This window comes from Dermacentor silvarum, chromosome 11 (assembly GCF_013339745.2).
Source record: "Dermacentor silvarum isolate Dsil-2018 chromosome 11, BIME_Dsil_1.4, whole genome shotgun sequence".
In the NCBI taxonomy this organism is placed as follows: Eukaryota; Metazoa; Arthropoda; class Arachnida; order Ixodida; family Ixodidae; genus Dermacentor; species Dermacentor silvarum.
Window position 1 is genome coordinate 105,960,710 of NC_051164.1, and position 13,853 is coordinate 105,974,562.

General features: G+C 48.4%; 1 protein-coding gene across 1 annotated transcript in view; it reads right to left on the reverse strand.

Moving 5' to 3' along the window:
• The window catches only part of LOC119433395 (bifunctional arginine demethylase and lysyl-hydroxylase JMJD6-like), a 222,624-nt gene that overhangs the window by 41,556 nt on the left and 167,215 nt on the right, over nt 1-13,853 (reverse strand). The window lies entirely within an intron of this gene.

Here is a 13,853-nt window from a genome sequence, read left to right on the forward strand (position 1 = left end):
TCATGTGTCGCCTGATGTTTTAAGTTCAACGGGGATAACGGAGTGACGCCGTGTTAGACTTCTTTCATCGTGTACGAAACTGAAATGCCGAGGCAAAACTCGAGGTTTTGCACATGCCTTGTTGGAAACTTGCGGGGACAAATCGCAGTAGCGGTGTTGTGGCAGGGTGTGCTATGACTTGAGGTTTACCTGTTTCCTGACAATGTTAAGGTCTTCTGGATTCTGCAATCGTATACTGCAGTTAAGGAATTTACGCGCTGTACACAGTGACTCGTAGCGAGGCGACATTCGCAAACTCTGCGATAACTACAGTAATTATCGCCACTCTTTTTTTTTATCTTTTCATTTTATCCAGAGATGTGGTCACAGTGGCTTAGCCTACTTCCCCGTTGCACTCGCGATAATCGGCAAACCGTATAAAGACAAATTTTTTGCTTGGTGTATACTGCTCCGTGGACTGTGTATAATGAGCGAGATGGCGAATGGTACAAAATTTTAGTAAGAGCTATGTCACGTACATTGCAGCCATAAGTATTTGACCAGTAACAGTGAGCTTTCTTTTTTTCACTCCTATAACCATTTGTGTATTCGAAAACTATTTATTTCGCTCACATCGTCCGTATTATAAGTAATATTGTGCATCTTATCTTACTTCTTTTCCCCTCTGTTATATCAGCTTGTCTCCGTACGTGTAAGTAAACTGCATTATGAACTGACCGTGTCCTATTTCTCTCTCATTTTTCGTGCGCAAAGGTTTCGTGGCGTCGTAACTTCGTTCAGTCGACGATGAAAATATTTGTCAGTTTCACCCTATAAGGGCGAAGCATTGACGGTGATAGCAAGGCTTAGCGCTGCGCTCGAACTCCTCGGACGGTGTTCTGACTGTACGATATAACTGTACGACTTGCTGGCGCGACACAGCATGCAAGGAAACTCCTGCTGTGCAGAAGGAACATCGCCCTGGCAGCTAGCTACCAGGCGTCTCAAAACGCTGTTGTGAGCGCCGTCAGGTGGCGTTGCAGGAGTCGCACGTCGATGGTGCGCGAGATGAGACCGACGGGAAACCGTCGGCGTTATAGTCAGCGTCACGTGAAATACTAGGTAACGTCATAGGGTCCTGGCACGAGCTGAAGACGTCATCGTGAAGCACAGCCTGGCAGCCTACGTAGCTTAGCCTCCCTTACGTCACCCCTTCGAATAATAAAGTTGTCACTCACTCACTCATACTTGACGTTTACTGCGCAGACCAGAGCATGCGCACATCAGCTTAGCAGGAACTCTAGTGCGCGTGCGCACAATGCTCATGCCGGACAGCGGAATGAAAATGAAAGCTGTCTGTGTAGTACATGGACGCTGCGATATATTCATTGGCAAGGCCTGCGACGCTTGTATACCGGTCGTAAAATGAATATATAGAAATTAAACTGGAAGGATAGAGATTAGGGCTTCGCGATTTTTAAAGTTTTCTGGGGGAAAGTGGCTGCAGTGTTTTACCCATGTATATTTTATCGGCGACCTCGAAGACGATCACAAACCTGCCTCGCTTTTGCAGAAAACCTTACAGCTTGTTAAAGTCCTCCTATTTCTTCGCTGTATCCTTTTCTTTTTTTATCACTTTTTTTTAACGAGGAATGAATAAAAATGAAACTGCTAATAGATACGCTACTGCTCAGAAAAAAAAAAAAAATTGTCAAGATAGAAACACCCAAACGTATCGCTTATTCCGTGTGGCCATTCCGAACACCTAGTATATACCTAACCTCACGGCAACGCCCCGAACCATAGCTGTAATGCAGAAATCACTGCAAAAAAAAAAAAAAAAAAAAAAAACGCAGAAAAGTAGCGCGCGGCGAAATTGTCCTGGAAAGTTACTCGGCCTCTGGGCGCGGCGCTTCGTATATAGATGTCGGAAGGGTGTATTGCGCCGAGCGGGCTATGATAGCGTCTGTATACGCCTTCTTCGGGTGCAGCGCGTTGGACTGCAGCGCGCCCCACGACAGAATGCGCGGTGCCTTACTCCCAAAACGGCAACGACTCGGCCACGTATTGTGTGCGACGTACGAAGAGAGCCCTTTCTGTACAGGAGCGATGTCCGCGCTGGCCTCTATGCTATCTCGCGCTCCGATCGTACAGCAGCCGAGGCGTGTACTAAAAGCGGCCACCTCGCCCTCCATGCATTGAAACCCCGGCTATGGGAAGTGACCGGCTTCCGCCTCCGCCGCTGTGCGCATACCGCATTTGTTCGTCAAACGCCGTCACTGCGTTGCTCCTCGCCTGTTTGTGTGCTTGCGTAGGCAACGGCCCCTTTCCTATTTGTTTCCTTTTTCTTTGTTATTTTTTTTAATTCACGTCATCAGCCGCCTGGGTCATTACGAAGAAGGCACGGCAAATGCGCAGCTTTCGTCGTAAGCTTAGAGCGCGAAGCGGCCGTTTGGTCAAAAACTCGCTAGCCAACGGCTGCTGCACCCCCAGCGCCACAGATCTCGGCGAATCGGCCAGGAGAGCTCTCGAGAGGATTCCAGAACTTCAGGTGTAATTTCATTTACTAATACCATTTGTCCATTTATTAATATCCTTATTTCTTATTGGTAGTAATTTTACCGAGATTTATTTTCCCAGTCTAGAGCTCCCACACGTGCGAAGAGCGAAATGAGGTTAATCGAGTGATATTCGAACAGCGCTAGAGTGCGTTGTTTGAAAGGGCGTTCATGTTGCGCGGAATGAAACGTCAGTCAGTTTGGGCCGAACTATTACGCGCACTTTTGTTTTTGCCGTCTTCAGTTTCGCGTTACATGGGCGTAGTTTTTGACTGTTATGCTTTGATCAGAGGTAATGCCACAATGATATGCGCAGCAGCTGCTGACGTCGCACTCTCTAGTAATTGCGCTTATTAGGTGTTATATAGTTTAGGATTGCTTGTCGTGTTTCGTTCCGTGAGTAATGTACGCTCTGCGTGAAGTGATACAAAATTATAAAATGCAAGACATCCTCATTGATAAGTGAGATGAGAAAATGGTGCGACTCTGCCACGCTGGTATTCCTCGATGTCCTCGATGTATCGGTAGCTTGTTATAGCTACGGCCGTCGATATGCAGGTCAGGATTTAGGTCGCGGACCTAAAGAGCGTGTCAGTGACACCGATCCTATTGGGCTGCTTTATTATGGCTCTTTAAGTATGAAATTCAAATGGTAATTTCGCCCGCGTACATCGTACATTTGAGGCCGTCGACAACGTTCATGTTGCTCACGACGTTATAGGGAGGTTTGGATTTTGCGTACGCAAAGTTAGCGGACGCAAACCGTCGGTCTTACAAAAGAACGCGAAAGTATGCTAAAGAATCCCAAAGGAATAGTAGAGAACGCAAGCCGGGCGTGGCGCTTTGCATGCGCAAATGTCCCTTTGTGTACCCAAACCCCGTTTCCGTACGCAAAATCTAAAACTCCCTATTGACGCTCTATCACGGCTGTGTCGCCGGCAGCCACGTCACCCATGACGCTCCAGTACCTGCTAAGGCTTGCTTATTTCAACCTCTTTACTACCGAGCGCTTCCCCTAGCTCTACGTAGATAAATATGTCCTCGCTATCAAAAAATATATAAACGTATATATTCATTTGCGCGTGTAGGAAACGCGGTCTCACGTACTTTGTCGCTACCCATAGTGGTGGCGTAGTGGCTTCGGCTTTGTGCTGCTATGCCCTAGGTCGCGGGACCGAGTCCCGGCCACGGCGGCCGAATTTCGATGGGGGCGAAGTGCAAAAACGTCCGTGTACCGTGCATGGGGTGCAAGCTAAAGGACGCCGGGTGGTCAAAATTAATCCGGAGTCCCCCACTACGGCGTGCCTCATAATCATATGGTGGTTTTGGCACGTAAAAAAAAACCCATAATTTATTATTAATAGTACTTTGTCGCCTGTCCGAGAGTAGCCTTGTACTTGATTAAAAAGCTGTCTTGATCCCAAGTGTTGCCTGAAGCCCATTTATGAAAATGAGAACGAGATGGTCGTTTCGTGATACGTACCATAACCGCGTCCTACACGTAATGACAGCTCGCTCCTGCTTTTAACGTACTCTAACAGTTCCTAGAACGCGTGCTCCTGTAAACGACAGCAAAGTGCTTGCTACCATCTTGACAGGATCCTGTTATCCTATGTGTTACCCTTTCCTTTGCATGTGATTGTACATAGCGCTCGCCGGACGCCTCAAAGGTTGTCTTTGTACGTGCCTGCATAGCTTCGTCAAGTCTGGCTTCTCCACAATAACGGGCTTTGTGAGGAGAAGCCCGCTTTACTTATTCATTTTGGAAGCTGCGGTGAGTGCATTGGGACTAAATAAAACATACATACATACATACATACATACATACATACATACATACATACATACATACATACATACATACATACATACATACATACATACATACATACATACATACATACATACATACATACATACATACATACATACATACATGTTTTAGCAAATATATAATTCTGATACGCTCGTGGAAGGCTTGAACAAATACTTGTAAAGCGATTCACGAGGAGACGTCGGCTTGAAAATTCGAGCCAGAAGTTTATGTTATGGATCCCGACCAACTGGACGTAGCCAACATGGTTCTCTGTAAAGCTTCAATTTAAAGCGATGGTATTTGATGTGAAGCACGCAGCCTTTGGGATCCTACAACGCGGCTGCTTGCCCCGAAAGGCAATAAGCATACATAATATTATAGTTCTGTAGCTCTGGCCATAGGTATCCATATGAAACACATGACATCACCACCGACAACTGGCAGTGTGTGCTTTCCCGGCTTTGTTGTCGTAGCATAGGTTAGGATTTCCAGCGTTCCTAATTTAGACCAGTCATAGTACCAGTTCGAGAAAGTTAGAATGTCGGTGGATAACATACAGCACGCGACAACGGGACAAGGTGACACATAAACGCACTGTCATTACATTCAGCGCTGATTTTCAACTAACCCTTTATTCGAAGATCGGCCTATTTGTATAACGATTACGAGGCTTTCTTATCGCGATCTACAATTTACGATGCTCTGTAAATATATTCAATTTCTCTTCCAGAGTGGCACATTGAAGGTCTGCTGACACATTCAGTCTTGCACCGTTATATTTTAAAATCTTCTAATGCCTTATCCGGATGTTTGTGCACCAACGTACATTCACGAAAGGAAGGTGCACTCGCATGCAGCAGTGAAGGGCAAGATTACCGATATTATATTTGTGCTCCCTCAATATAACATTCAAACAGCTTCCAGCCTTGCGCGGCGTACCCCTTTCCACATTACGTCCACGTTCCACAAACGCTGGCGACAACAGTTCTGCGCGTTGCTGGTGCTGCTGTATGTCCAAGTTTATACAGGTGATAAAACTACTATCCTTACTCCGTATAGCTCTCTACTAATTTGCTATCGCAATTGATGCTTCGCCTTTCGGGTGAAACTGCGACATTTTAAAGATTTCAATGCGATGATGATGATAAGTGGTTCTTGAGGGAAAGGGAAAGGTTGGCGCTATCTTCTGCAGCCCGTAAAGTTTTGAAGAAGAAGCTTTGGGGCAAGTGTCACTGCCCCCTTTCAAAGGGGATTCTCGCATAATAATAATAATAATAATAATAATAATAATAATAATAATAATAATAATAATAATAATAATAATAATAATAATAATAATAATAATAATCAGCGACGGCTCGCTAGACGCAACGGACGCCAATCTCGAAAGCCATGCTTTCGTTTACTGAGGGCGCGGGAACAGATCGCAGGAATCGGAGACGCGTCATTGCTTCCATGCTATGGACGCCGCTGTTTATGTATCATGATTCTAATTTGGATAACGTACGAAAAGTGAATAATTTACTCTTTGGTTCAAAGTATTTATACAGTGCCTATTTATACAGCGCTAAATGCCCCGCAGGGTGGAGCAGCCTCCTTGTGCGCGCGAGACATGCTTCGAAGCCAGAAGAAGACAAAAAAGTTTCCGGGGCTGACCTCTCTCACCGAACATGGAACGGCTCTCGCGTTCTCTGAATCTGGCGCCTTCCAGGGAGCGACCGAAGGACGTCTCGGAACGCGATCTAAGACACAAGGGTCACGGCAACCGCGAACCAGTCGCCACACTTCTGGATATCGGCACCGTTCTTGAAATACGCGCTGAACTCTCCTTGTTCGAAACGACTCCGGTGCTTGTGTATTCCGCGAAGTACCGGGCGGCGCGCGACCGCTGGCTGTGGGACGCCGCGAGCAGCAAGGGCTACTTCATCCACAAGACCAGGGCCCGAGAGACCGTGCTGCGTCCGGTCCTCCGGCTGTACAACAGCGTCACCGATGTGACGAGCGATTTGATAGCCCTAGGCTACGACCTCGGGCAACCGACAATCCCGGTGAGGTCGCGACGGCACGCCGAGCCCTACTGCCGCCTTGCACGCCACATATGGCTGCAGCACAAGATGCCGAAGAGGCCGCAGGAGAATCGCCGCCTGGACGGGATAACCGCGGTGGTGTTCGCGCCTCCGAGCATCCGCGACCATTACTACACGGAAGTCCTGTGGCAGGCGATGAACTCGTTCATGGAGCTACGCGACCACGTCCCCTTCCCGATCCTGTCCGGCCTAACGCAGCACATCCGCGACTCCGTGGGCTTTCTGAAGAAGATGCTGGCGCTGAGAAACAAGTGCAGAAACTTGCATCCGGAAGCGCAGCCGGCGACCAGCGGTCTCGAGCGCGTCATCCAAATACCGGACTGGCCCTGGGCGGACCTTGCGCAGGCGACGCCCCCATACGACATGGACGAGGATGACGTCAACTTCGACTGCGGCGCCCTCTCTCCGGAAAAGTGCCAACTCCACGCCTCGCGCGACGTCTCCGTCTGCCTGCTGTACCGCCTCGTCCTGGTGACGCACAGCATCCTGCAGTACCTCGTCTTCACGAACCTCGGTGGAGCCGCAGTCTCGCGGGACGACGCTGACGAGGTCCTGATCGTCTCCATCCGCCAGCAGGTGACCGAGAGCGTGCGCGAGATGTTCCTCGACCCGAGCACGCGAATCGTGGACGCGCTCTTTGAGGCGGTCATGGCTAAGGCATCCGCGTTAGTCGTCAAGGGCAACACGTCCAAGAACCTGCGAGTCAGGACACTGCAGCAGTGCCGCCTAGGTAGCGCAGTCACGTCGTGGCAGCTGGCCACACTGCTCCTGACAGGCGTCAGCGAGGCTTTCGCCGAGGCCATGCTCACAGAAGTCGGGCGCGACGAGAAGATCCGCAGGTACTGCCGCGACTGCCTCAATCTGATCCCGCGCTTCAAGGACGACTGCCTGTACCACGTGTTCCAGGCGCTCTCGCTGCGTCACCGGAAGCTCGCCCTGCTCCGGGCGCAGCACACCGAACCCCTCGATCCCATGGCGTCCAAGGCCGTGGAGGTGCTCGCAAACGTGATCATCACGTACGCGCTGCACCTGTTCGACACGCAGAGGGTGTTGCCGAAGCACGCCTACCTGCGCGAGCAGGACCTCATGGACGACTTCGGAAGCTTCCTGGCGCGCCTCAGCTGCCGGTTCACCGTGGTAGCGCCCCAGCCTGCCACCACGCTGGATAGGATGACCGGCGGTCGGCTCAGGGCATTCATGACTGACATGCTCGTGGCCTACTACAAGGAAGTGGTCGAGCCGTCATCAGCTGGTGACGCGCACCAGCCGACGGCTTTTGAGTGACACAAGACAACGTCAACCGCGCGGTGCTCACTGTGAGCGCATGGAGTGAATTTTGGGTGCCGAAATATATCGTGGTCGTATAGGGCACTTTTATCACCGGGCGGCTATATAAGGTGTGATACCGAAGCTACCTCTTTGAGCGGTAATAAATTATTTCAACCGTCACTCTTTTTGTTTGTGTTTCCGCAGCAGAATTGCAACTATAGCGCGCCGCTGAAACAATGGCTCGCCTAATTTTCTGTGTCGTGTGCTTGAAATTCGTAACAGCTTAACCGGAATTAAAAGTGACATTAGGAGCAATTTGAATGGAAGTTTCCAGGTAATCTAAGCCCCCGATGTAACGAAGGATGTTTGAAGCCTGGCGTAGGAATGAATAAGAAAATAATGTCAGACTAACCATCCTACTTAATGTATGTGCTTATATTAGCGCTGCGCTGTTAATCATTTCTCTTGTCGTGGTGCGAAGGAGTTCTTGATCCGCAGCACGCGAGCGTGTAAATGCGGGCAGTCGTTTCCAGAAATAAAGGCGACAAGGGAGTTTTTTAAAACCACGATCTGATTATGAGGCACGCCATAGTGGGAAACTCCGAAAATTTGGACCAACTGGGGCTCTTTAACGTGCACATAAATTTAAGTACACGGGTGTTTTCGCATTTCGCCCCCATCGAAATGCGGCCGCCGTGGCCGGGATTCGATCCCGCGACCTCGTGCTATTATTATTAGTATTATTGTGATACTGTATGGACACTCCAAGCGAATTTCTGCCGTCGTCGTCGCCGTGAGGTTGCGCATAGAGTCCAACGGCGATGAAATCGTCGCCGCGCGCCGTATGCTGTATGTGCACAAGGGGCGCGTGCTTTCACGGGGAGCGAACGCACGGCGGAGAGCAAACGCGACTTCTTCCGACGCGCAAAAGGCTGTTGCGGGGGAGGGGAGGGAAGTAGGGGAGGCGACGTTTAGCTGCGGCACCAAATGCGTATTTATATAAAAACGTTGCGAGGCGAGAAGGTGATAAAGACTTCCGACGCTGCTCGATGAGTGTCCCGTTCTGATCTCGTCGAAAACCTCCGAGCCGCCCCCAGAGGGACCGGCAACAGTCACCAACGCCGCGCGCATTCGGTGCGTACGCGGGCAACACGCCGACGGCATCGACAACAGTTCTGCGCGTTGCTAGGGCTGCTGCATGTCCAAGTTTATACAGGTGATAAAACTACTATGATTACTCCGTATAGCTCTCTACTATTTTGCTATCGCAATTGATGCTTCGCCTTTCGGGTGAAACTGCGACATTTTTTTCGAAGACAAGGTCTTCTTTGGCGACTTGAGATCTATTTGGGGTTCGTGGAATCTGGGTATCTGGTTGCCACTTTCTGACCACTTTCGTCAAAATAAGGCGATTTGAGGCCTTCTGGTGAGTGTAGGACAACCAAAAAGGCGTCAAAATTAAGCTTGTAACGAACATTATGGACCAAGTTGGTGTAAAGCTATGCCTGGAACAGTAACAACGCGTAATTAGCGCGAGAAGACCGAACTAAAACCCAGATGCGCTCGTTGGAACTGTGCGCGCCTTAAACCGAAAGCGTAAGTGTCGCATTACTCATCAAAATATTTGTGCCAATCCCAGAGATAGTGCAGCCTAGAAATATGGGCCAATCCCGAAGGTAGTGCAGTCTAAACAACAAGCCACATTATACATTAATGCACCCAAGAAGACCTTGTCTATTTTAGATGTCAACCGCGATGTTGACTCCTCTTTTTTTAAATCTTTTATTATTGTATTGCTTGCGGGAACTCGACCACGCAGTGAAGCTTTCCACAGTTGACAGCAGCGCCAATACACGCAGCCTATCGAGCGGTGGAAACAAAATGGGAGAGAAGCGATAAGCGATCCGCTTATTACCAGGCAAGAGTGTTCGAGATCTCAAAATGTCCAAGTGCGCATGCTCCGCACGACTCGGCATGCTTGCGAATCGAGATTACAGAAGCGCGAACATTTCCCAACTTCAGCTCAGCAAAGCTAGGTGCTAAACACTCAGACGAACGATGAAGTGGGGGTCCTTGCTCGCCTCGTGTCGCCTCATTTTCTGCGCATCCCTAACGGCCGGTGTCGGCGACACTGGGGCGATAAATCAGAGCGTCGTGGCGCCCTCTGGCCGGTGCAAGGGGCGTATATGGATGAACTCTAGGCGATGACGACACGCCGCACCACCATATTCGCAGATAGAGAGAAAGCAATACGACACGCCGCAGCATCACTGGCAACGCAATACCGGATTTCCGGGACCTTTCCTCGGAACAGAGACTGAAAACAGACTGCGCGACCGGAGCGACTGGACAGCTGCTGTAAAAGTTGGCGCAGCCAGAGTAATCCCATCGCGCTGTATACACTCGCGCCAGGCGACGGGTGTGTATATACACCGCGACGTGAAAATCTGTATCGCTTTATACTCTTGCACGTTCCGGAAACGGTCCCTGCAACTGCGCACACAATGACGAAGTTCGACGCGGATGTCTATAGTCGGGTTACCGCAGTATAGGTCCCGCCCTTTTACGGTCTTTCACTGATGTGAACAACCTTGGTATGGGCGAGCTCTGTAGGGTTGCGCGGAAGCGAGTCCCGGCGTTACAGTTTTCTTCTTTTAGGTAAGCGGCTGTGTTAGCATGGCGAGCGAGCTCATCCCGTCGTCCTCTCGTTCCCAGAAGCAACCGACTCGGCTTCCCGTTCGTCACGTGTTTCTGGTTCCAATGTTTTCGCAGATGCGGTTCATACGATAAGGGAACAGAACTGGGACCGCTATTTTTTTTTATTTCTTTTTTCGGGAGCCCCCTCCCCCCCCCCCTCCTTTTCTTCTTTCTTTTCGTTCTTGAAATAATACTACACGTGCAGCGATTTCTTTTTTCTTTTTTTCTCTTCCTACTGCCATGCTCCATTCCTTGTCGTTATGTTACGCTAGTCTTTGTGATCTGTCATCTTGTTCCTGCTTTTCTCTTGACTTCTATTCTTCCTGTCTTCAATTTCTGTGTTTCCATCCTCTCCTTCATAAATAGTAGGCAGTCATTGTGCCTCTTCCGGTGGCAGTTTCCAACGTGCCTCTTCATTTCTGTCTCGCCCTGGTAACTGTACATGTTTTCCAACCAAATAATAATAATAACAATAATCCCCTAACACCTGCCCGGTTAGCTGACACGCAGTCACAAATGCCGTATGAGGGCTGACACCAGGGTTGTGGAGTGGGGTCCTCCATTCAATGTCCACTTCATTTCGGAGAGCGAAGATCCCCGTAATTCCATTCCTTTTAATTCCTCAGAATAATGAGAGTTTGACCATTGATTACCATTCCTGGAGTGACTGAACTGATCCGTTCCACTCATCCAATTCCAGTAAATAAAACGATCCCTCTATAATTTACTTACTTGTGCGTGCGTGCAAGACAACCAAGACAATCTTTGAAGTCTTAACAACGTTACAAATAATGTAACGTAATATTTTTCTCTCGCAAGTACTGATATTCTGCAACTCTGATGACACGTAAAAGCGAAACGCATTGATATGTTTTGCAGGACGACCTTTTTTGCTTAACATTTACTGGCGTATTAACGGGTACAATTTTTTCCAGGACAGTTCTCTGGCCTGTTATCCAGCTTTCTGGATACTCGACAATGTGCAAATAATAATAATAATAATAATAATAATAATAATAATAATAATAATAATAATAATAATAATAATAATAATAATAATATGGCGAGCGTTTCAGATCACCCTGGAATCGCGCTGGGTGCAACCGTCTGTGTCGTCCTTTCTGGCCTCTATCCTTGTGTAGCATGTAAAGCGTGTAGCATATGTCTCTTGCTACGTAAATCGAATCATTCTTGACAACTAAATGTTGCTGTCTTGCAACGCAGAAATGTTTCTGGGTCTTCAAAGGTATCGAATGTGTAGAATACCTATGTTATTTATAATCTCTGTGGTCTGCAGCAGACGTAGACACCTATAGGTGCATAATGAAAGAGCCAGTACTGAGTGAAAATGGAGGAATGTACTAAATTGGCCTAGTCTTGTTTATTCTTACTGGCAAACTTACCGGTATTCTAATCTCGCTTAAAATTAACATTCGGCGCTCAGGACTATGTGCTCACTCCATTAGGCCTCCATTCCGGAATCGCGGGCTCCAATTCCATTCCCATTCCCCTCTGGGTGTTTGAAATGTGGAATGATTCCAGAATCATGCCAACTCCGGAGTTGCCATTCCATACCTCTAGCTGCCACACCGTCGTGTGACTTAGTAACCTTTTAACGCGATAGCGTTAACGGTCCCGTGTCGGAGAAAATCCGGGGTCGGCGTCGGCGCCCATGTCGGCGTCCCTGGCGGACAAAATCATCCCGAACCACACCGACCGCGCAGGCCCTCCACGTGGCGTAACGTGTTAGTGAACAAAAATTGAATTTCTCACAGTGAAATCCGTCAGAAAATGGTAAAGTACAATTTAAACACAACCTACAGACATGGTGGCGTCGAACTGTTATTTGAATGTACGAGAAAACATAACTCTGTTACGAGGAAACTTAAACACAAACCTCTTTTGCCAGCATTTCTACCATAACAACATCGGCTCACTCGGGGAGCCTACTTGCGAAAATCTTATCCAGATGGCGATGGCATCCTCGGCAAGTCAAATTGAGACTTGACCTGACAAATTCGTTTTGGACACGCGCGCGCGTCGGGGCAATAGCAAACAATTAATAAAATAATGAAAAAAGGTGCTAGGGCCTTCACATTTTAATATAAAACGACTTATATTGCCCCTGGAAAAACGACTTCCCAGCAATGCATTTCTGTTTAAAAGTGAAGCCGACTTGAAGGGGATCGGTGTAAGCTTGGTCTTTGTAAGCTGGCTTTCCCACGTTCTAGTTGCAGTGAAGCCTACTCAAGAAAAATGCGATGCGAACGGGGCCGGATAACGCTATCGCGTTCCACTCTTAAAGGCGAAGCTTAAGCGTCCTCCAATATTTTTTCACCAGCCCCCGCAAGGCACCCATAATGGTGCCTAAAAATCAGTTATTGCTTATTCGACGCACAGTCTTCGTCAGGAACTGGCTGGCTCTGACCTGTGGTGGGTCTCCAAGTGAACCTTTCTGTCCGTAATGCCCTAGTAAGCACAGCTTTAGTTCATGAACTGCAGAGCATAGGACCGGTAAGGGTGCATTACAGGTGGGGAAATCTCTGGTCTCGCAAACGCTGGCCGTGTCCATCCTTTTGCAGAAAAGTGCGTACGCCTGCTATAGCATTAAATCGCAAAACTAGTAACCGCTGCTGCACAATGACTTCGCGCGCTTCGTGGCACTAACAAATTCTACGGTTTCACGAAGAAATAACGCTTAACTACAGTAATTACGATTTCAGTTGTGATCGCAGACGCGCTAAGTATATAGAAGAGTTAACCAGGTTTATTGGAAAGTGATCACTGAGAGGAACCAACTCACAGACACAGAGTTCACTATATATACGTCCGTGCTGTTTGTTCGTCGTGGGCTCGCTTCTTGACCTCGAGTATACGTGATCACGATGCATATTTTCCTTCACTCTCGCCGCAAGGATGTGTGCGTTACTGTTACCGCAATGTTATCGATGTACTCTAAAACAAACGAAAGCTAAAAGAAAGCAATAAAGAAATGAAAGAAAAAGAAGGAAGAGAAAACGCTGAGAGAGAGAGTGAGAGAGGATAACGTTCCTCTTGGACTTTCTACGTCATCAGTGGAGGTAGACGATTTAAAGGACGATGTAAATGCACCCAAAAGACGAGGACGACAGGTGAAGGCGAGACACACATGCGTGTCTCGTCTTCACCTGTCGTCCTCGTCTTTTAAGCGCATTCACATCATCGTCATGTCAAACCGACTCGCCCAACTAGGTGTACTGACCGATTTAAAAGGGTAGTGAGTTTCGATTTCGGAATCGAAGTACGCGAAAACAGAAGCTGCGCGCCTGATGGTCAATATCGGGAAAATCTCGACTTACAGTGTACTCAACTGTATAGGAGAACAAGATGACTGACATGGCTGCCAGCGATGACGTAATGTCCCGTCACAGATTTTGACTGGAGCCTGTAGCTTGACGGAAGACGAAG